This window comes from Zonotrichia albicollis, chromosome 4 (assembly GCF_047830755.1).
Source record: "Zonotrichia albicollis isolate bZonAlb1 chromosome 4, bZonAlb1.hap1, whole genome shotgun sequence".
In the NCBI taxonomy this organism is placed as follows: domain Eukaryota; kingdom Metazoa; phylum Chordata; class Aves; order Passeriformes; family Passerellidae; genus Zonotrichia; species Zonotrichia albicollis.
The window spans coordinates 24029855-24050827 of record NC_133822.1 but is presented as its reverse complement, the minus strand read 5'-3'; the positions used below and the strand labels follow the sequence as shown (position 1 = coordinate 24050827).

General features: G+C 47.3%; 1 protein-coding gene across 2 annotated transcripts in view; it reads right to left on the bottom strand.

The window, feature by feature from the left end:
* DENND2A (DENN domain containing 2A) overlaps window positions 1-20598 on the bottom strand; it is a 57469-nt gene extending 36871 nt beyond the window's left edge. For both annotated transcript variants that reach the window (XM_074539098.1, XM_074539099.1), the window contains exon 1: window positions 20412-20598. The gene's annotated coding sequence lies outside the window, so the exon portion shown is untranslated. The remainder of the gene's footprint in view (window positions 1-20411) is intronic.
* Between the last annotated feature and the right edge of the window lie 375 nt (window positions 20599-20973).

Genomic DNA, 20973 nt, shown 5'->3' with positions numbered 1-20973 from the left:
TAATTTCCTGGGGCCAAGCACAAGCCCAGATGAGCTTCAGAGGTGATATGATCATCTCTCCCAATAATAAGATCACTAGAAATAACTTGCAGGCCTGACCCACAAGCACTGCCAACATCCCAGCAGATGAACTGTGATGGCAATGATGGAAAATTGCCTCCAGCAGACAGAGTATCTACTTTTGTTTTCCAAGTTTTGGCTCCACAAGACACCCAGAGGTAACATGACAGTTCATTGTAAGGGCAAAGGGAACTCTTGTACCTCCTGACTGCCCACATCTCTCCTACAATCAACTACACCCTACCCTGTGTGCTGGCTCAGGCCCTTTGAGCATCTCTGTGACCTGCTACAGCTTACTGAGAGTTTCTGACAAAGCAGCACAAGGAAGGGGCCCAGCACAAACCCAGTCTGCTACAAGGGAGGTAATGAGGTTGTGTGCACAGGAGGGCAGAGGGGAGAGAGCACAAAAGAGCTTGTGCAAGGCTGGGGAAGGGAGACCTGCCAGGGGCTGAGAAGTGTTATCTGAAATGCTTTGCTTTCCTGCCTCATGAGCAATGTGACCAGAGCCCTACAAACTGCCTAAAAGAAACAAGCAGGGCTGAGTTTCATTAGCAGGAGCCCCAAGGAGGACAAGCACACACTCATCAAGCTGGTACTTCTTGCCTTTCTCTACAAACCACACAAGAATTTTCTACCAGCCATGGGAGGCACAGCCCTGCAGAACCAGAGCCTGAGGCCACTGCACCTGGCACTACATCCTGGAGCAGGACATCAAGGCCATGGAAGGGGAGAGAAGATACTCAGCCCCATTTGGAGAACCTTGCCACTGCAATTTATTCCCTGCCATTGTTTGGGGGAACAAAGCAGTCGTCTGATAGTGTTTCAAAATTAAACTGGGAAAGGAAGGACAGGGGAGGAGGTGGGAGGAAAGAGGGAGGGAGCCCTCAAACCTGTTGGCTGGGCCCTGGGAAGGATGTGAAGTCTCCCAGCAGAAGCCTCTCGGCCTATCTCCCACATGCACCCGGCCTCACAATTCCCAGGGCCATGTGATAGGGGCTTCCTGCTACCAAGTGAAGGGAGACCTACCCCGACCTCTCTCTTCCAAACAGAGTTCCTGCCTGCTTTGTGTTCGCAGAGAGGCGTTTGTTTACTGATCTATCATTGGCATGCAGGAAGCAGCCTTGACATGAGCTGTAATCATCTGTCTCCAGCAATAGCTGTTTGGCTTTCTTCTAATTTAAGTTTTCCTCCCGCCCCCCTTCCCCAGTGCCCTCTTCCCCACTTCCGATCCAAACGCTCTTGGAGCGCGCACATCTGGTTCAGGGCACGGGATACTATGTGATGTTTCCAGAGCAACCAGTGAATAAAAGAGAGGCACACTCCCACCCTCAGAGGGCAGAGAAGGCTTCCAGAGGAACACCTCCAGGGAGGGGAAAACACCAGCTTTGCCCACTGCACTTGGTACAGCCACCAGACGATGACAAAAGGCAAGGGAGCGCAAAGGCCCTGCAGTCCATGTCACTGGAAATGCACAGAGCCAGCACAGGTCACACACAGGGAGCCTGAGGTCTTCTCTCTGAGGTCAGCAAACCTCCCAGGCCTCCTTTCTTTGCAGTTTTGTTTATGGGGAATAAACCAAGCACTCCTCGAAGGTGGGTTTGGGTATTACCCTTGCTGCCTGCTGGAGGCCGTATCTCGTGCTTTCCTCTGCTCTGTTTACTCTGCACCTCCCAAAAATTTCATCCATGTCCACATGTGCTGCTGATGAATAGAATAGCAAGGCTTCACAGCAACAGGAACAACCTGCTGCTGGTCCAACTCTCCTCCATGAAGAAAAACAGACGTTCTTCTTTTACCAAAATCTGGGTAACTCTGAGCAGCTAAAGTCTACAAGTCACATCTCCCTGCTCTGGTGCTTTAGACAACAAAGGGTGCAGCATAGAAACAGCAACAATATATAACATATATACACATATAAAGAACAGGAAGGATGCCAAGAAGACAAAACACTAACAGGAAAAACATGAGTAAGGGGAAACCAACAGTTAAAGCCTTCAAGGCTCCCTCCCCCAGCCCCTGCTCTGTTTGCAGCCTGTTTTCCTTTGGGGGAAGCAGCAGGCATGAGGATGCGTGCCTGAGCTCACACACACACACAGCCCCAGCACCAGCAGTGTCCACGTCCCCAGCAGGAGCACGCTGCCTTCCTGAGGCCAATGGCAGAGTGTGATCTCAGGGAGGGTGCCCCTGCTCAGTAGGGAGGACACAGCCAAGCAGGGATGCAGCCAGAGCTGAGATGGGCACCAGGAGAGGCTCCCTTGGTGAAACAAGATGCTTATAGTAGAGGAGTCCCTGACTGGAGGTGCCCAACATCAGCCCAGCAGCAAGGCACGGGTTTCCTCAAACTTGAGCTCCACACCCCGTGCCATGAGCCCTCCCTAGCTGACAGCCCAACAGCTTCTCCTCAGACAACTTACACAAAGTTTTCTTTCCTCTCCTGATCAGTCCTGCAGGTGGGCCGCCTCTACAGCAGCAAGGCTTCTCAGAAAGGATCAATCAGCTTACTCATGGAGAAAAGTTTTTTTACCAAGAGGGTGACCAAGACCAGAGAGATGGTGGGGGCTCTGCCCTTGGAGATAGCCAGTACCCAGCTGGACAATGTCCCAAACAAGCTGCTCTACATGACCACACTTGTAGCATGGGGCTGTACTTGCCACCTCCAGAGGTGCCTTCCCACCTCAGCTACTCTGCCATCCTATGCTGGGCACAGTCAGCTTAGGGCAAGGTGGCCCCTTGGCAGACACTGGTTGTCCTGGTCAGTGAATCTTGTGAAGACTGAGGACACCAACAGCAGGATTGCTCAGTTCATCACACTCGTAATGGGATCCTAATTGTAGGTAATTCTAGATAATCAGGGCCAAGACACTTGTTGAAGAGAAAAAAGCAGGATAAACTTATGCAAAAGATATTGATAAAGGATCAAGGACTGGGAAGTGACATGCTCCTACAGTATCTTTTAGAGCCAGATTCCACACAGCCTCCTATTCCCCTCACCCCACTCTGTCCTAACTTTTCCCTTTGATCTATCATGTCTTACACCACAGGGCTTACAAGGGGGTCAGGAGAACCCCATGTGTCAAAACAAACTGTATTTTCAAAAACCCCGAGTGAAATGGAGGTACCACAACCTCTGCCTTTGTGCAACACCCCACGTCAGGGGAACAAGGCTGCAGTGCCAGGAGTGCAGGAACTGGCTGTGTCCAGCAAAGCTGGGCTGGGTGCTAGGACATGTCTTTAATTTTATGATATAATTTGGTCTACTGACCTTCTCCCTCTCTGAGCATACAGAACAAACTCTGCCTGCTTATATGTCTTTAACCTGGCTGAAAGGATTACATGGTTCATGGCCTGCCCTGCTCCTCCCTTGGCTGCCAGCAAGGTGGTCCTGTCCCTGCCCTTGGTAAAAGACATGCTTGATTTCATCTGATGGCTGCCATTGACTAAGGGTGTGCCTGCTGTTTCCCTCCCTTCTTGCTTTTGCTTTGCATCAGCTCCCATGCTTGTAAAGTCTTTTCAAGCTACGATGGGCTCACAAGCTGCCTGATTCAGCTCCCTAAACCACCAAAAATAAAAGTTGGGGAAGCACAGTTTTCTGCTCAGATAGCAACATCAGCCACCTGTCTGGGAAAACCTAATGAGCACTGAAACACATGGAAGGAATCACAGAATGATTTGGGCTGGAAGGGGCCTTGAAAATAATTGAATTCCAATCCTCCTTGCCAGGGCTGGCAACAAGACTCTGCTTGTAAAGAAGTTAACCCTCAGCAATGAGAAGAGGGATCCAGCAGGACCTGCTGTGGACAGTATCAGGGGGTTAGCCCAGGTCTCAACTTCACCCTGAGACTATCCTTATTCTGTAGGAAAGCAGATGAACCCTTGAGAAACAACTCTCACCTCTTGTCCATTACTTCCCTCCACCAACCATTTGCTGAAGCTGTAGGTCAAGCTCCACAGGGACATCACCAGCATCACCTGCCTGACAGCAGGAGCTGGAAGGACAGCACATCTGGTGTGTAGCTCTAAAAACCTCTGCTGACCATGTGCCAGCTGAAACTTTCTTCCCACAGAGCCCTGGAAAAGTTAGGGTAGAGATGACTCAGGAATGGGAAAGGACAAATTCCTGACCCAAACAGCACTTCTGTTTCAAAGCAGAAGATAAGTTTTCGCAAAAAAAAGCCTGATTTTCTTTTCAAACACAGGGGAAGCAGCAACAATTTTCTTCCCAGGCTCCACACTAACACAGCTGAACCATTTTGGCTGAAGGCTTGCAAAAGTGATTCAGCCAGAGGCAATGCTCAGCATGGAAAAGTGCAGACTGAAACAAAAATAAAATCTTGACCTGAAGACAGTAATCAAAAACAGGGTTCACAATATGAATTGTCTTCTGTTAAAGGTGGGGCTCATTGCATCCACTATTATTAAGCTTGTCCCACATTTCCCATTGTTTTATTTTCTCTTTGTTCCTCCCTCTAAACACATAACAGACAGAAAAAGAACAACTGAAAGGGTATTCAACATTTCTTCAGTTTCCTTCAGGCAGACACACCCTCAGCTGAAAAACACAGCATTTTCAGGGTTAGTGGTGGGATGTTTCATGACCCTGTCAAAAACCCCAGAAACACTCTTTCTCTAACTCACTGCCCCCAGTCACAGTTTTAGTCCTGCATGCATAGAAGCTAAATACTGCTTTTCATCCTGGCAAGGACGGTTTGTATGACTGCTTAGAGACATGATGAGTCTTAACTCCTGCAGGTAGGTTAACAAATAGTAAGAAAAAATTCACACGGGAAGGAAGAGAATGATTCAGTATTTTCCAACCTGGCTGCTAAAATGATTGCAATGCTTAATGGAATTATGTGTTTCAGGCTATGCTTTCTACAAGGAAGCAATGAAAAAAAGATTGAAAAAAACCTGTAATTCCAGATGAGGAAATCAAGACCCTGGGAAGTGAGGGCAGGAGTAGAGGACACCCCTTCTGGGACAGTTCCTGGCATACCTAGATCATCTCCCTGTGTTTAAGGTTTTGTGTGAGCGTTTGTGTGTACACAGGGGGGTTGCTCATCCCCTTTGAAGGGGTGATAATATTTGCTTTTGCTTTGCAGCCCAATAAATGAAAATTCAGTTACTTGAAGTCAAGGCTGAAGAAGACACTGGTGGTGTGCCCTTGCCTGCAGATTACATCAGTGGAGATGGTGATCAATACCTGGTTTGTTTAGCTTTGAAAGTACCCACACAGAAGATGACAGTGGTCAATACAGAATAAAACAAAAGAAATATGGACCAGATTCACACAAGCACACATCTGCCAGCAGAATCATCTATCAGCCACACAGGCAGACAGGATTCCACCAGATGCAGTGGAACTGGAACAAAGAGAAATTGGCAAATACTCATTTCTACCAGTGCAGGTGCATGATGTAGGTGCTTTTCCCTCCTTTGATTGCAGTGCTGTGTTACAAACATACCAGTCCTACTACACCAGTAAATAAAAGAATTGGAAAGAATTCAGGGTTATTATGCTTATAAGAAACCCAAACATTTGACAGCATAGGAAACAACCTGTCACTAAAAAATAGTGTTCTGCTCATGAACCACACTGGAATTCATTTTTGAAGTGGTGAGATAATCTCTGCTATTCTAACATAAATGGGACCCAAAGAGGTCCCTTCAAGGAGCAACTCTGCAAAGAGTTTCCTGGCAGGAAGACAAATTGTCTCACATTCAGAAAGGAAATGAGAGCATTAAAAAGAAGAACCTCAACTTCTTCCAAAATAAGTTATCATCAGGGAGACAAATGGAGACTCAGCAAATCTTTCCTTTGGTGGCCTTCACCCTGCAGGATGCTGACTCGTCCCTCCTGATGTGGATTTAGCACACAGCTTCCTGAAGTGTCCATCACCACAACCTTGGGGCATCATCTGCATGCTCCATGAGACCTTCCTGTACCCACCCCAGGTCCATGACCTCCCACTTCAGTCTGTCCCTATCGAGCATCACCTTCTGAGCTCAAGCAAAGTGTCACCCACAGATTGCTTTTGGGTTCAGCAGACCCTGCTTCCCTCTGTCTCCTCCAAGCTCCTCTTTGCTCCTGCTCTCACTCTCCCACGTATCTTGGCCACCACAAAGGCAGAACCTGTTTATGGCAGACTTTATTCTGTATGGAACCCTTCCAACCTCAGCACAGCACATCCTCCCCTCGCCCAGCCTTCCTGAGCAGACAGCAGGGCCAGGCAGCACGGGAGCTGCCCAAGATTTGGCCAGCACAAGGAGGAAGCTCACCCAGCTCCAAGGAGGAATAAACCTCTGCAAAGAGAGCTTGCATTTATTTATTTTTCCAGGAAAGGAAAGCCGCTCTCGGTGGGTGTGTGCGTGCGTGTGTTTGTGTCGGGACAATGGGAAAAAGACAGTGGAGTGGAGCTGCCAGGAAACAGTCGGCCATCTGCCCGTGCAGAGCAGTTTTTCCTTTCCTTTTGTATGGAGAGGAATGGAGCTGAGAGCTGGGAGGAAACCTGAGCGACTTTGCTTTGCCAGGGAGAGGAAGCGTGGGGGAGGGAGCCGGCCCGGTCCCTGTGGTTAAGCGGTCACTGCACTCAGGGCCAATAAAAGCGGGGAAAAAAGCCCTACCAAAACCCCAAATCCTAGGGAAAAATCGCTTTCCTCCTCCACCCTTCCACATGTGGTTGATACCTCCTCCCTGGCAGGGCGATCCCAGGCATAAGAGGGGTTTGAAGGGAGATGGAAAGCAGCACAAGGGTTCCCAGCACAGGCACCTGGACAGGACAGTGACACAGAGAGAAAATCAACCCACATCACTGTGCTGCTTGTCCATCCACACCCTCTCCATAACCAGGAATTTGGCAACCTGAGCACAAAACAACGCAAGGAACGACCCTTTGCTCTTTCAAGGCTCCCAAGCCCCAGCAGAAGCCCAGCAAAGGGCAGAGCATGAGGAGGAGTGTGCTGCAGGTAACCATCCATAACCATCCCTACATTCTGCCCCAGGGGCTCCACTACAGCTTCTGATCAAAAAACTTTGTAGGAGACGGGGGGGAAAGATCTGATCTCCTGCTACTGTCAGGCAAAAATGCTGGTAAAATATCATGATGGCTTGGTGGCACATTCTTCTGCTACTTTTTGTAGTAGAAAATCCCCAAGGAAAGAAAGAAATAAAATAGAGAAGGGTAACATTTTCAAAAGTGACTACATGACTTTGAAGTTTAAGACCCATTTTCACAACCGAGGATCAGATTTTTTTTTTTTTAAACAAACATTCCTACTAGGCTTGCACTTACACTTGCAATTCCATCTCCTTATTTTAACTCCCAAATAAGTCCCAGCTTTGACTGAATTAGCTCCACATTGTATTCATGTGGCTCTTAGGGACATGGTGTGGTGGCCGCCTTGGCTGCATTAGGTTAATGGTTGGACTCCATGATCTTGGAGTCTCTGCAAATCCAAATGACTCTGTGACTGTAGAAGCAGCTAACATTTTCAAAGAATTGCAAATACACATTCCTCTTTTCCTGACTGCAACAGGAGACAGGTCTAGGTATGGCTGGGGAAATCAGGAGCACATTTCTCTGCACCTTCGTGCACCTACGCAAACTCTGCTTCTCACCACGAGCCAGATCCAGCTCCACAGAGCTGGCAGAGCTTGCTCATGTGGGAGATGTCTCAGATAACAGATCACAGCCCTGAAAAGGGAACTTCCAGAAGAAATAATTACTCTACATATGTCTAAAGAGCTTCTTCACATCAGGAGGATAGACTGACACAGTGATGCTGTAAACCTAAGCATGTCCAGGTCAGATCTGAACTGACACCTGTGTGCCCTGTCCCTTTCAGAGATGTGACACAGGTTTCCACATTCTGTTGTGACTTTTTAATCTTTTTTTTCTCATAAAAACAAAACCATTGGTGTAGCACAGTGTGTGACCTGAAGCAAATTCCTTGGCTGTTTTTCTCTTGGTGGGATGAGAGACAAAATGAGAGGGAACACAGAGACTTGATATAAGGAAAATTATTTTTTTTACTATGAGGATAAAAGAGCTCTTTTCACCATGAGGAAAACACCTCTGTTTTGAGCAGCCCTGCTGTCTCCATTACTGGAGGTTTTCAGCAATCTGAGCTCAGACCTGAACCTATTTGAGAAGGAGGCTGGAGTACAGCCCCCCTGTAATCCCTCCAAATCTGGATTATCCTATGATAACAGATCATTAATTACTGTAAAAGTGAGTAATCACTCTCATTTTCTCTGTGGAAAACAACAACAAAAAGTACCTTTCAAAACATTATTACTAGATTTTTCCTCCCCAAGTGATACCTTTTTGCCTTCTTCCAACTGATCAGCAAGGAAGCAGTAAAAAATAACTGCCAAAACAAGATATATAATTATGCTATCCCTAACACATTTCTACTGACTTTTGTCCTGTGTCATTCTGCAGTGCCTAACAAACTTCAACAGCTCCATGGAAGCCATGAGTCCACCAATAATGCTGCCTTGGCAAATACTGATGAGTGCTGTAAATTTTCACTATTAGAAAAGGAAAAATATTTTCTTCCCAAGTTCATTCCACTTTCAGAGATCAGGGTACAATTTTTTCAAAAGCTTAAAGTTATTTAACTATTAATTATAATAGTTATTTAAGTATTTAACTATTAATTAAATCAAACACTAACCAACCAACTACTAAAGAAAAGTAAGAAATACTGAAAGCATATATTTTGGAGATTTGTTTACTTCCTTTGCTGAAATGTTCCTTTGGGCTTCTTGCAGCAGAAATCCTAGAAACTGGAGAGTTATCAAACAAGCACATATTGTTCACTACTCTCTTCCAAGGGATGTGCTAAGGCCAATACACACATAAAGGACTTTAATTTCCATTGTTTACTTTCTTTCACATACACATCTCACTGCTGGGTAATGGAGCAAAAGCAGAGCACCCGTGTACAATTGTCTCCATCAGCCCTTATCTCACAAGTGAAGCAGAGCTGTTTGTACATAAGCTTTCAAGCCAGAGGATGTGCATCCAAGTTTTGTATTCCAGGGTAACCACTAGGGCATACTCCACCCAAGATGTTTGGATGTTGTGCTGGACTGGGCTCTGATACTGTTTATTGTGCACAGGAAAAACTCATTACTACAAAGCACTGACAGTGTTTCACAGGGCAACCTTTTACAGGACCCAGAACAAAATATCAAAGTAGGAATCTTTTGGAGTTAAACCCTTTGCAGAAGCACTGTCCCCTGAACTGTTCAATAAACATCATCCCCTTTCATCTTAAATGCTCATAAAGATGCCATTTCCAGTCCAATGCAGGGGAAATCCCAGCTGCACCGAAGGTGACTGCAGTGATTGTGGGGTGGCTTCCATTTCACCCTCCACATTCACCTCATTTCTGCTCAGCCCCAGCACAGGGGTACCTACAGGCACACAAGCACAGCCCCCCTCTGCTCAAGTCCATAAAACCTCTTTGGATGGGATGGGGCAACTCTTACAGGCTCTCATTTGATGTTTAAAGAATAGAAAGGTTTCCTGCAGGGCAAGAGATGAGGTCTCCTACAGTAAAGGGCCAGCACTAGAGTGACCCACCTGGTGTAACACCCCGATGATTTGCAAGTTCCTCTGTGAAATTCCCATCCCCAGTGTCCCAAAAGCAACAGCTTTACACACTCAGCTTTGAAGATCTGGCTCAGGAAGGAGGTCTGTCTGTAAATGGTTTTTTCCCTCCGTAGAAGATGACCATTGCAGCAAATGCACATTTTCCATAGATTAAATACTCTATGTACAGGCCAGTTAGATCACAGAAGGCTTTGGGTTGGAAGGAACCTTAAGGATCATCTGGTTCCAATCCCCCAGCCATGGACAGGGACAACTTTCACCAGATCAGGCTGCTTACAGTCCCGTCCAGCCTGGCCTTGAACACTTCAAGGGACGGGGCATCCCCAACATCCAGGGGCAGGGCATCCTCTTGCAGAGCCTCACCAGCCTCACATGTTAGGAGGAATTTCCTCCTAACATGTCTTCTAAATTTCCTCTCTTCTGGATTATATTTTTTAAGATATTCCTCACCAGAACCATGTTCTTTATACAAAGGTAGAAGCTGCCCAATGCTGCCTCAGTTATCTGCAGTTGAATACAATGGATATTTAATAACAACTGTGTTTTCTGTACTGAAAAGAGAATGCCTACAGACATAACTGGAAAACTAAATCTAAACTTGATATTTTAGGGAGAAATTCCCCAAACATTTTATTCTATTAGAAGAGGAACAAGAAGAGCTTAAGTAATGCTATACTTGATTTACTTCTGGGTTGGTAAGAAAAATGTTTGGCATTCAAGTAGGCATTCTTCTTCCCATATCTTCAGCATGTAATAACTCAAATGTTCAGACTGCATAGCATCTACTTAATAAAAATCTCCTCAGTGGGTTCACTGCATTGATGTTAAAATGGTAAGTATGACACAGGAGAAATTTCAGCCCTGAAAACAGGTTAGCAAGAAGTTATCTTTGCTTATATGTCTTCCCAAGCAAAAAGAATATTAGAGATGCACAGTGTTTGCAAATATAATTATCATATAAAACTAAGAATACTCCCAAGAGGTGATTGTGCTCTAAAAGTACTCTCTCCTCCTGAAATAGCATCTCACAAACTCTGAACCACAGGGTAAAAATGCCTGTTTCTCTTACCTGACCAGAAATGCTGCAGAAAATAACTTATCTGGTCAAGATGCACTCACATACGTGAAATGCAGCTGCATGGTCTCAGCAATTCAATTTGCATGAATCACAAACAGATTAAAGTGCTGCTGGATGAGTAAATTACTTATTTAGTTGGTTTCTGACTAACTTAAATAATTTTTGCCAAGTTTGATCTAAATTCAGTATGCCCCCAAAAAACCCCAAACCCAACGGAGAGAAACTTTCAAGAAAACATCTGAGGTAATCTGAAGGAAGCTTACAAGAGTCAGGTTCTTTGAAATGACATTGCTTACCAAAATTTAGCTAAGTTGAGGGGGTGTGTGTTAAACCCTCCCTTTACAAGGAGCAGAAATACTATTTAGGCTTTCTCTCCTTCCTATTTATTTTACTGGAGGGAAAAAAGGAGAGAAGAAAATAAATGGGGCTACCCTGCCACCTTTCTCCAAGTAGTGAGTTATAATTTTCTTTTATTCAATCATGAAACTGAAAAACCAATACCGCAAAATTTCTTCTAAAAACCTCCTGACCTCACTTTGAGGTCATTGCTCAGCTTAAGTTAATGGAGCAATGACAGTGCCATCACCTTGTTCTGCTGGGTAACCTCATCCATGCACCTCTCACTGTGCTTCATCACTGCATCACCAAGTCATGCTGGCTCTACTTCACAAAAGGAAGAGACATTGTTATACGTTGTTCTGCTTAATTCTGCATTCAAGGATTTCACAGGAAATTGCACCAAAATCTCCTACATTTAAAATACCCCACTGTTTACATGTTAAAAAAAAATAGTTACATGTGGAACAGAGGCAGTGAAACAGCTGATCTGCTGTTGGCGTGTCAGGAAAAAAGAATGGGTTAATGATTACCTATTTCTAGAGAGAGAGAGAGAGAGAGAAGGAGAGAGAGAGAAAGAGAGAGAGAAAGAGAGAGAAAAAGAGAGAAAAAGAGAGAAAAAGAGAGAGAGAAAAAGAGAGAGAGAAAAAGAGAGAGAGAAAAAGAGAGAGTGAAAAAGAGAGAGTGAAAAAGAGAGTGAAAAAGAGAGAGTGAAAAAGAGAGAGTGAAAAAGAGAGAGTGAAAAAGAGAGTGAAAAAGAGAGAGTGAAAAAGAGAGAGTGAAAAAGAGAGAGTGAAAAAGAGAGAGTGAAAAAGAGAGAGTGAAAAAGAGAGAGTGAGAGAGTGAAAGAGAGAGTGAGAGAGTGAAAGAGTGAAAGAGTGAAAGAGAGGGAGTGAAAGAGAGGGAGTGAAAGAGAGGGAGTGAAAGAGAGGGAGTGAAAGAGAGGGAGTGAAAGAGAGGGAGTGAAAGAGAGACAGAGACAGAGAGACAGAGACAGAGAGACAGAGACAGAGAGACAGAGACAGAGAGACAGAGAGAAAACAAACTCAGTGGTCAGGCTTGATTTTTCAAAAAGCAGATCTTGATCAGGAGCCTGAAGTAAAAATAAAACATCCCTTATTGCTCTCTACAGCTCCTGAAGATGCAGAGGGAGATGCTCAGCCCTTCTCCCTGTACCCAGTGACAGCACACATGGGAATGGTTCAAAGCTGCAGCAGGGGAGGCTCAGACTGGACATTTGGAGGCATTTCTTTGCCAAGAGGGTGGCCAAACATTGGAATTTCCTAGAGGTGGACAGTGTTCCATGTCTGCCAGTGTGTAAAAGGCATTTGGTCAATGGCCTTAATAATACATTTTAACTTTGGCCCTGAAGTGGTCAGGCACCTTGGCAAGATGATCCCTGTGGGTCCCTTCCAAACTCAGTCTAGTCTAGTTTATTCTATTAATAACAAAATAATAATAATAATAATGACAAAAATATTAAAAATGATAGTATTCTAATGAAAGGCTGCCATATGAAATTCATAAGAATAGCAAGAGGGACTGAGTTAGACATCTGGGAACACTGGTTTGAAGGACAGAAAAAGACAGAATTTGTATTCCTGCGTGGTTGCTGGTCAGCTGAAGTCCTTCACTGCTCTAAAACGCCAAGTTTCTGCTTCTGATAATGTTTCCAGATTGCTTTGGATGAGAAAAATGATTTTACCCCATGCAAACAAACATTAAGCAAGTGGAACTGAAGCAATATATTACATGTCAGAGTAAGTTATTAAAAAACCCCAAGCAACCAAAACACCACCTCATCAAATTCTGACAACATTTCATGAAATTTGTGACTTTTAGAGGTGATCCTAATTTTCCTTGAAACATACCCCAAATTGTCTTTGACTAGTGGAGGAATTTATGAATTTAACAGGGAAAACCCTTGGTTTCCCACAGAATTTGAGTAAAGGAAATCATTCTATAAGGAAAGTTTCCTGCTGTGCAAACAAGAGGATGCTGATGGGACAAGGTTTAGCACAGACTAAGCAGCAAAAGCTGTCAGAATCCTTCACCACCACAGGTACAGGGCTGTTATTGAGGTGAGACCATGGCAAAACCTCTACATGGAGTCACTCACAGTAATCTCAGGGGACAGAGACAGAAATCTGATGCAAAACCAGTTACCATGTGTTGGTTTCCCAGTAGGAAACCTCTCAGGCTTCTCTCAGAGTTTGACAAAGCTGAGAAACAAGAGCCAGATAGATCAGGGCTTGTGACATCATCTGGAAAAAGCTCAACATCTTACACATTTCTTTAGAGTAACAAATTGTCTCATAGAATTTGACTGGGGATTGCTGAACATGCAGCCTAGCATGTCAAGGCAGGGAAAAGCAGATTCTCAGTTACTTAATCCCAAGCTCTCTGAATTCAAGGAAAAAGCTCTCATGGCCCAGTAGATTGTAGAGGATGCCCCAGGGTCTGGTTTTGGCCAGATGTTGATTTTTGAAGGCTACATGTGCTGATGCAGAGACTTCCTTCTCAATTTTACTAAGGGGCATTTATTTCCCCTTGCTAGTAAGACACTCTGAGCTCTGGATAACCCAAGACTCAACTCTTACCCAAAAGGCTTCACAGGGGGAAGCCTTTGGGATCACAGCACGCTTTGCAGCTGAAACACATTTTATTTTTGTATGTAGAAAACACACATCTTCTGCAGGGCCTTAATGTTTTTAAAGAGAAATCTCCAATAGTCTGAAAAGTCTCTGGGAGCTCTTTCCTTTTTAATTTAGAAAGGTGGTGTTGGGCTGACACTGGCAAGCAACCTCATATTTATGAAGTGCCCTCTCAGTGTCCCGTAAAATCTGCCATTTCCCTCCATGACAGGCAGCACTATCTGTCACGAGAACACAAACCCTGGGACAGGAGCCCCTGTGCTGCTCTCCCTGCAAACAGATGTGTGCGCGTTCCCCAGCTCGGAAAGTCACGGCCACCTCTTGGCAGAGAGCTGCAGCAGCTGCACATCTGCAGAGGGGAAAAGCTTTCAGCAACAACTACAGGGGGATCTCATCCTCCCCCCGCCTGCAGAGCAAGCTCAGCATTTGTTCCTCTCCAGATGACACCCCGATGGGTTGATTTAATCACTCACACATGCATGCCTATCCACAATGCTTCCAAAATACCAGGCCTGTGACTGCATCTCACCTGAACTGCTCACAGCAACAGGGCTGATCAGCAAGAGGCCTTGCAGGGTAAGAAGAGAAAATCCACGTTCAAGGGTGCTGCTAATATAAAATGATTCTGCAGAATACAGTGGGTGAGTGAGAGACCACTTGTGAAGAGGAGAACACCTAAGCACATAGTTGATTTTAAATCTATGCTCAAAGCATATCACTATCTTCAATCAGACTGTGTGAAGCTCAGTTCCAAACTTCCCAGGGCAGGAATGATGCACTGGGTGGATTGAGGCATGTGCCTGACCTACATGTCTGCCTAAACGATTCACCAGACTGGGAACACAGTACAGAGTATTTAAATGTAGCAGGAGCACAGAAACACTTCACCACTTTTATTCCCAAAGGAAAATCTAATTAAAACACAGAGCATCTAACCATTTAAAGTTATTGTGCTTACAAAGAAACAGCAAATCTTGCTCCCTGAAACAGTCTCTCCAGTGGGTTGCCAGAGTCCCCAGTAAGTTTCTGGAAACACAACTTACGTGCCTGAACTTGGCCAGGAGCCAGCTGCTCTCTGGGATCTGTAGGATCAGGAGTCTCAAGGTCTGGCAGGGTCTCATCCAGAACTCTTTCAACCACTTCCAAGTGAGGTGGCACCTTTCCCCACTCAAGCTGCCCCTGACCATCACCAGCTCTTGACATTTTAAGTGTCTGGGCCAGATTTTCAAATGAGCTCAGAGCAAAGCTTTTGTGAGTGCTTCTCCAAGACCAGCTTTTCTGCCAGGCACAGTCTCCTGCACAGATATAATACCAAGGCAAAGCCTTTCCAAGCAAGGCCAGCACCCCACATGCTGAACTGTTCAGCCAGTCTGATTACTTACCATGATGCCAGATGAGGAGATGGGCACTGGAAATCACAGCTGCCAGCACCTCCTGACAGAATCCATCTTTAACTAGGCTCCATTCAGATCAACAGCTCTCTGCTGTACATACTCTAGAGGGAATGAGAGCAGTGGAACAAACCTCCACCAGCATTTGCCATGCTGTTTTACAAAGGAGGCAAGACTGGCCACAGTTAAAGGATGAAAACAAAGCAGTGCCCCTACAATGGCTCACATGGCAGCACCAGCAGCCCCAAGTCCCAGAGTTCACTCCAGGCATCACAGAGAGCTGAAGCACAGCTGCCTTACCTGTCTAGCTTCCTTCCTTTTGCCTTTTACTCTGCTCTTCCATCACACTTCCCAAAATGGTCCAGGCTCCTTACTCACGCTTCTAGATGAGATCTTGTCAGCACTGCACGTGGAGCCAAGTGCATGAAGAGCCCAGGGGATGGCCAGGGCCATCTGTTACAGGCTTTTCTCTCTGTGAGCTGGTGTTTTTATTTTAACTCCCTCTGCTTCTGGGCCCCTCTTCATCTCTGGCTCCTCCCATCTCCCTCTCTCTGCTCATGAGGACAGAGTTTCCACGCTGGCCCTGGGCCAGCACATGTATGGGGAAAGGCAGAGCTCAGGAAAAGCCATCTTCTGCTCCCTTTCATCACGTAAACACTGCCAGTTCCCAGCCCAGGAGCAGGGGCTGAGCCAGAGCCCTGCCTGCAGTGCAGGGGGCTGAGCAGCAGCAAGTCCTGCCCAGGCTGGACACGGCAGCTCGGCTGCAGGGCAAACATCTCCCTCCCAGCCCTCCTGCTCCAGTGAGCAGCCTGAGCCCTTATCCAGCCAAGGAGGCAGACACAGACACATCTCACATTCAGCAAAGGTCATGTGCAACAAACAGCACATGCAGGTAACAGGCAAGCCAAATTCTTGTTTGTGTCAGCCATTAAAAACAAGGAAACCAAAAGACCCCAAGCAAAGCTGACTGGCAGTGCCCCAGCACTGGGATGAGAATCTTGCCCTAAGAAGGCCTCAGAGGTGTGCTAGCTCCTAACAAGTTTAGTCAGTAAAAACTGACTTAATCAGTCAGTTAAATCACTACTTAAATCACCACTAACTCTTGCATCTACTTTGCTAAATCCTTGAAAGTAACATTCTGCCAGCTGCAGCTGGTTTCCCTAACCTGGGGAGGGGAAAAAGCACTGAAGCAAAGAATGAAGATTATACCAGCACTCACAGCATTCATTCCAGCAGGACATTACTCTTTCAAGCCTCTGCCCTTCCAACTGTGCTTGACTTCCTTCAGCTTTACCATGGGGTAGTACTGTTTTCAAAAAAGATAGAAATTATGTCCTCAATACATGTTATTTGCATTAAAGAAAGGAGTCACAGGGTTTCAAACTTCTTGCAAGGAAGATTTCCCATGAACCCCTTTTTGGGGTTTTTGTTGCACACACAGAGCACCCCACATTTGCTCAGCAGATGTTTAGGCAATGTATTTACCTCAGAGCAGTACAAACTCAGAGGGTTTCAGCACAGGATCACCCCAGCCATCATGCCAGGGTTATCCCAAGAGCAGTCAGTCCCTGTGAGCAGCTCCAAGGAAGACATGCTGGAACTACACCACAGTGTTCAGAGCTGTCTCAGCACAGCACAGGCTAGACCATCATGATGGCAGAGCCCCAAAGGTGTCTTGCTGCCATGAGCTCCCAGCTCAATGAAAGACATAAACTGGTGAAGACTCACAGGAGTGGCTGTAAGAATCCACTGCTTTCCTCAGGAAAGGCCTGGGGAATTATGGCTTTCACCTCATCAGTCCCATGTCCACAGACACAGAGCACCTTGACCCAACTGGGTGGTGAAACATGTAAAGGCTGGGAGAGATTTTGAACAGGATCAGCCTATAGAAACTTATTTGTTTATGTAAGACAGTGCTGATGCCTTTTAGTGTTTTATATCAACCTTGAACTGACCCTCAGCCTGCTCTGTGCTGACCTTCCACCAAAGGGCACAGGCCTCAGTGGAATCCCAGGACACAGAGGTCAGAGATCCCAGGGACTCTGGACTGTCTTAGGCACCCACTTCAAGGCCACCCAAGGCCCCTGCAGAAGCCACATTTCAATGTAGCACAGCCATTTCAACACCATTTCAAAAGTACAGCCTTCCTGAGGCTGGGAGCTCAGTGATACAGTCACCCTCACTAAACCCCAAACATTATGCATATCCTCACATGTCAGCCTTTGCTTCAATTTCCAGGAGCTGATAAAGCATCTCCAAGGTAGAGACCAGAAAAAAATCCCATAAGCAAGATCAACATGCTGCTGCCCTTTCCACAGCACTTCAGAGAACAGTCAAGCAAACACTGTTTCTTTTCCTCCTTTGTGCTGTGAAACAGTGCTCACGGATACCTCAGACACAATGTTATTTGAGCTGTATCTAAGCAAAGCCAGGATCACTCATTTACTGTCAGGACTTGAATGAAACAAGAAATTGCTTTCCAGCTCCATCCCACTCCCTCCTTCCCTCGGGAGAGTCTTCTCAGCCTGAAAGGAACTGCTATGCAAGTGCATTAAAAGTCCTATTTCAGCATTTCTTTCATACTAGAGGCCTCTTTCAGCCAGCTCTTGGGATCCTGCCAACAGACATATCAGCCACTAGTACTCCAATCCTTCTGCTAAAAAACACTTCCCTGAAGAGCTTGCACCCCAGTTCTGAAGGCCTGAGACCATCACAATTAACCAACCTCAACAAGGGTTTAACACAGGTTCTTCCCCACTCCTATGGGTTTAATGGGGCACTACACAGCCTTTTCTCCCCTTGGTCTGGCCCCCACTTAGGAAGGAGCAGCTTTCACACAGCTCCAGTCAGGAAATAAATGTCAGGTGTAACAAAAGGAAGGGAGGACCAGCTGCTTTGAACGATGCATTCAGGGGATCCAAAAGAACATGGCACTTATCAGACACTTCTGAAATGCCCAGCATATCTGCATCTCTCCATCTTTAAGAGACTCGCTCTATTGTGTGATGATTTCATCAGCAAATTTCTTAAACTTGGGGAAGGATCACGCTTGCTTCTGTGCTCCCAGAGTGCCCAGCAAAATAGAGATTTTAAGTCCTGTCTGTATGAATTAGTTGTCATGGCTGATATTAAGACTAACTCATTGGAAAAGCTACTCCTGGATTAAGACCATCTCTGAAAAACACAGTTTATGGGGTCTTTATTTATTATCTCCTTGTCAAAATGAACATTTCTAACATGTAAATACAACAGGCATGGGAGAAAGACAAGCCTATTGTAAGTGTCTGACAAAGGATCTAAATGATGTTCTTGTTTCTGGAGAACAGAAAGCACACACAGAAGTTGTCTTTGCAGACAAAATGTCCTAAAAGCTTTCCCAGGGCAGCGAGCTGGGGGCAGCACTGAAAGCAGCAGCACTTTGGGACACTCCACATGCACTTGTGCTCTGCAAGGAATGCTGCACTTTGGATGTGAGCTGATGAGCAGGGAGAACCTTCTGCGTGCACTGCTGGGACATGGACGTGCTGAAGGCTTCAGCACACAACCTTCTCACCCACGCAGGCAGAGAGGTCCCAGCAGAGCCATAAATCTTCCCTCTGCTTTCTGCATCCCTGGCCACTCCAGCGCCCTTTGTTTTCAGTGCCTTCTCTTCCGCTTCTCAAAAAGGCGCCTTTTTACCCTGGGAAATCCTGTGGCTTTCCTCTCTTTTCCATACTTAGCATTTTCAGTTGTTTCCAAGCCTGACCCAACATAGTAGTTATCCATTTTCACAGGCTGAAACACTGCCTGGATTATTTTGAAAACCCAAACAACAACCAAGCAAAACTGCTCAAACCCAATATGCACCAAACCCCACAAACACTACCCCAATGACAACAATTCAGAGCACAACACAAGGGTGGAGGAAATGCATTCCTTTCCTCTGCCAGGATGCAGTAACAACTCCCTTTCTGGTGGTTCAGTACACATTATTGGACCTCACTACCACATACCAAGAACCAGTGGTCAATAAGGTGGCAGCCAACACAGAAAACAGCTTTTTAATCCACCACCAACACCAGCAGCTCCCCTCACAGCAGCAAATAAAGGCCCCATGGAAATCCCTTTGGTCATCTCTGTCCTCCCAGATGACCTCCAGGCTGGAGATGCTTTTCTCCAAAAGCAAAAAACTTGAACTACTTAAATGGCAAGAGCAAAGGTGGCTGGGAATAACTCAGGGTCAGGAGCAACTTGCCGACCTGTCTTGGAAACAAGATGTGTTCTTGTAAAGAGCAGAATTAAGGGTCCATATTAGCACCTAGTCCCTGCACCTGTGAGGGGCTCCAGGGCAGATCCAAGCAGTCAGAAAGCCGCAATCCCCATGACCATCCCTTTCCCAGCACCAAGCATCAAGAGACATGCTTACAGGACACTCAAAAAGCCAAAACTTCTAAAAGTGTCCCAAATACACCTGGCATGGTTTTGCGTCCCAGTTTGCATTTGACACCTTGGGACCACAGCAGCAGCCAAGTGTAACTTCTTGTTCCCTTCCTAAACAACATTCCCTTCTACCAACTCTCTGTCCATTAGCACCCATCATCCTTGGGTACAGGAGCGGGAAGGCAAGAAAGCATTTTTCTGCCCAGGACAGGTGAATACTCCCACTGATCCCCACCGTGATAAGCCACAGGCTGCACACAACTGCAGGCGCTCCTTCCAGCCGAAAGCAAAGGAAGAGGAAAGCAGGCTATCCAGGGCAGAGAGAGAGAAGTGCAGGGCTAATATCCACGGGGATTCAGGGTTTTGGGAACCGAGAACTCTGGCTGTTTGCTCCGGCAGGGCCCGGGCTTCCCCCAAAGAATGCGCTTAGCGTTTCCTCCTCTGTTTTGTGCTGGAGACCGAGGCAGGGCTGAGTTCACTCAGGGGCCCCGTGCTGGGTGGCGGGGCTGCCGCTGCTCCTCCGCCCCACGGCTCCCGGCCCGCTCGGCTCGGCTTTCCAGCAGCGGCCCCGGTCCCCTCGGCCCCTCAGCCCCGGCCGAGCCCCGCTCCGGCAGCGGGCCCGGCCCCCCGCGCCCGCCGGGGGCAGCAGCCGCCCCGTCCCGGCGGGAAAGCGGCTCCCGGTGCCCGGGAGCGCGGGGGGACTCGGCTGGCGGCCCCCGCTTTCCCTCCCTGCAGCCGGGATGAAGAAAAGCCAAACTGGGGCGCGGAAGGAAAGAGGGAATTCGGGATTTTTTTGGAGCGGCACCTCTGCCCGCTGCTCTATCGCGTTAGCTCTCCCTCGGCGCCTGCCTACCTTCCTCGGCGGCGGCAGCGGAGCGAGAGGGCCGTGTCCCGGCATGACGGCGGCGGCGCCCGGCGCCGGGCTGGCGGCTGCGGACCCGCGGCTGGGGGCTCCCGCCCGCCCCCCGCCGCCACCGGCCCCGGCCGCCCTCCGGCGGGAGCGCCGCCCCGTCCCGTCCCGTCCCGTCCCGCCCCGCCGCCCAGGCGGCCGCGCCCGCCCCTCGCTCCGGGCATGGAGCGCCTGTGCTGCCCGCCCGGGGGAGGGGACGGGGGCTGCCAGTGTCAGCGGGGCAAACCGGAGCGGAGCGAAAAGCCGCCGTCCTGGCTGCGCACAGAAAGATTTGCGGGGAAACGTAGAAAGTCCTGACTTGCTGTCACCCCAGTGCCCGTCACTGGCACGGCTTCCTGAGGCCGATGGGGTCACAGAGCCATCGCACCTGGGAGAGCACCTGGCCAGCAATGCCTCAAACCTGCAACACGAGTTCTGTCCCTTGATCTGAGACTGGTGTTAGGGAAAGGTGCTTCATCCAGGGGCTGGTCAGACACTGAACAGGCTGCCCAGGGCAGTGGGCACA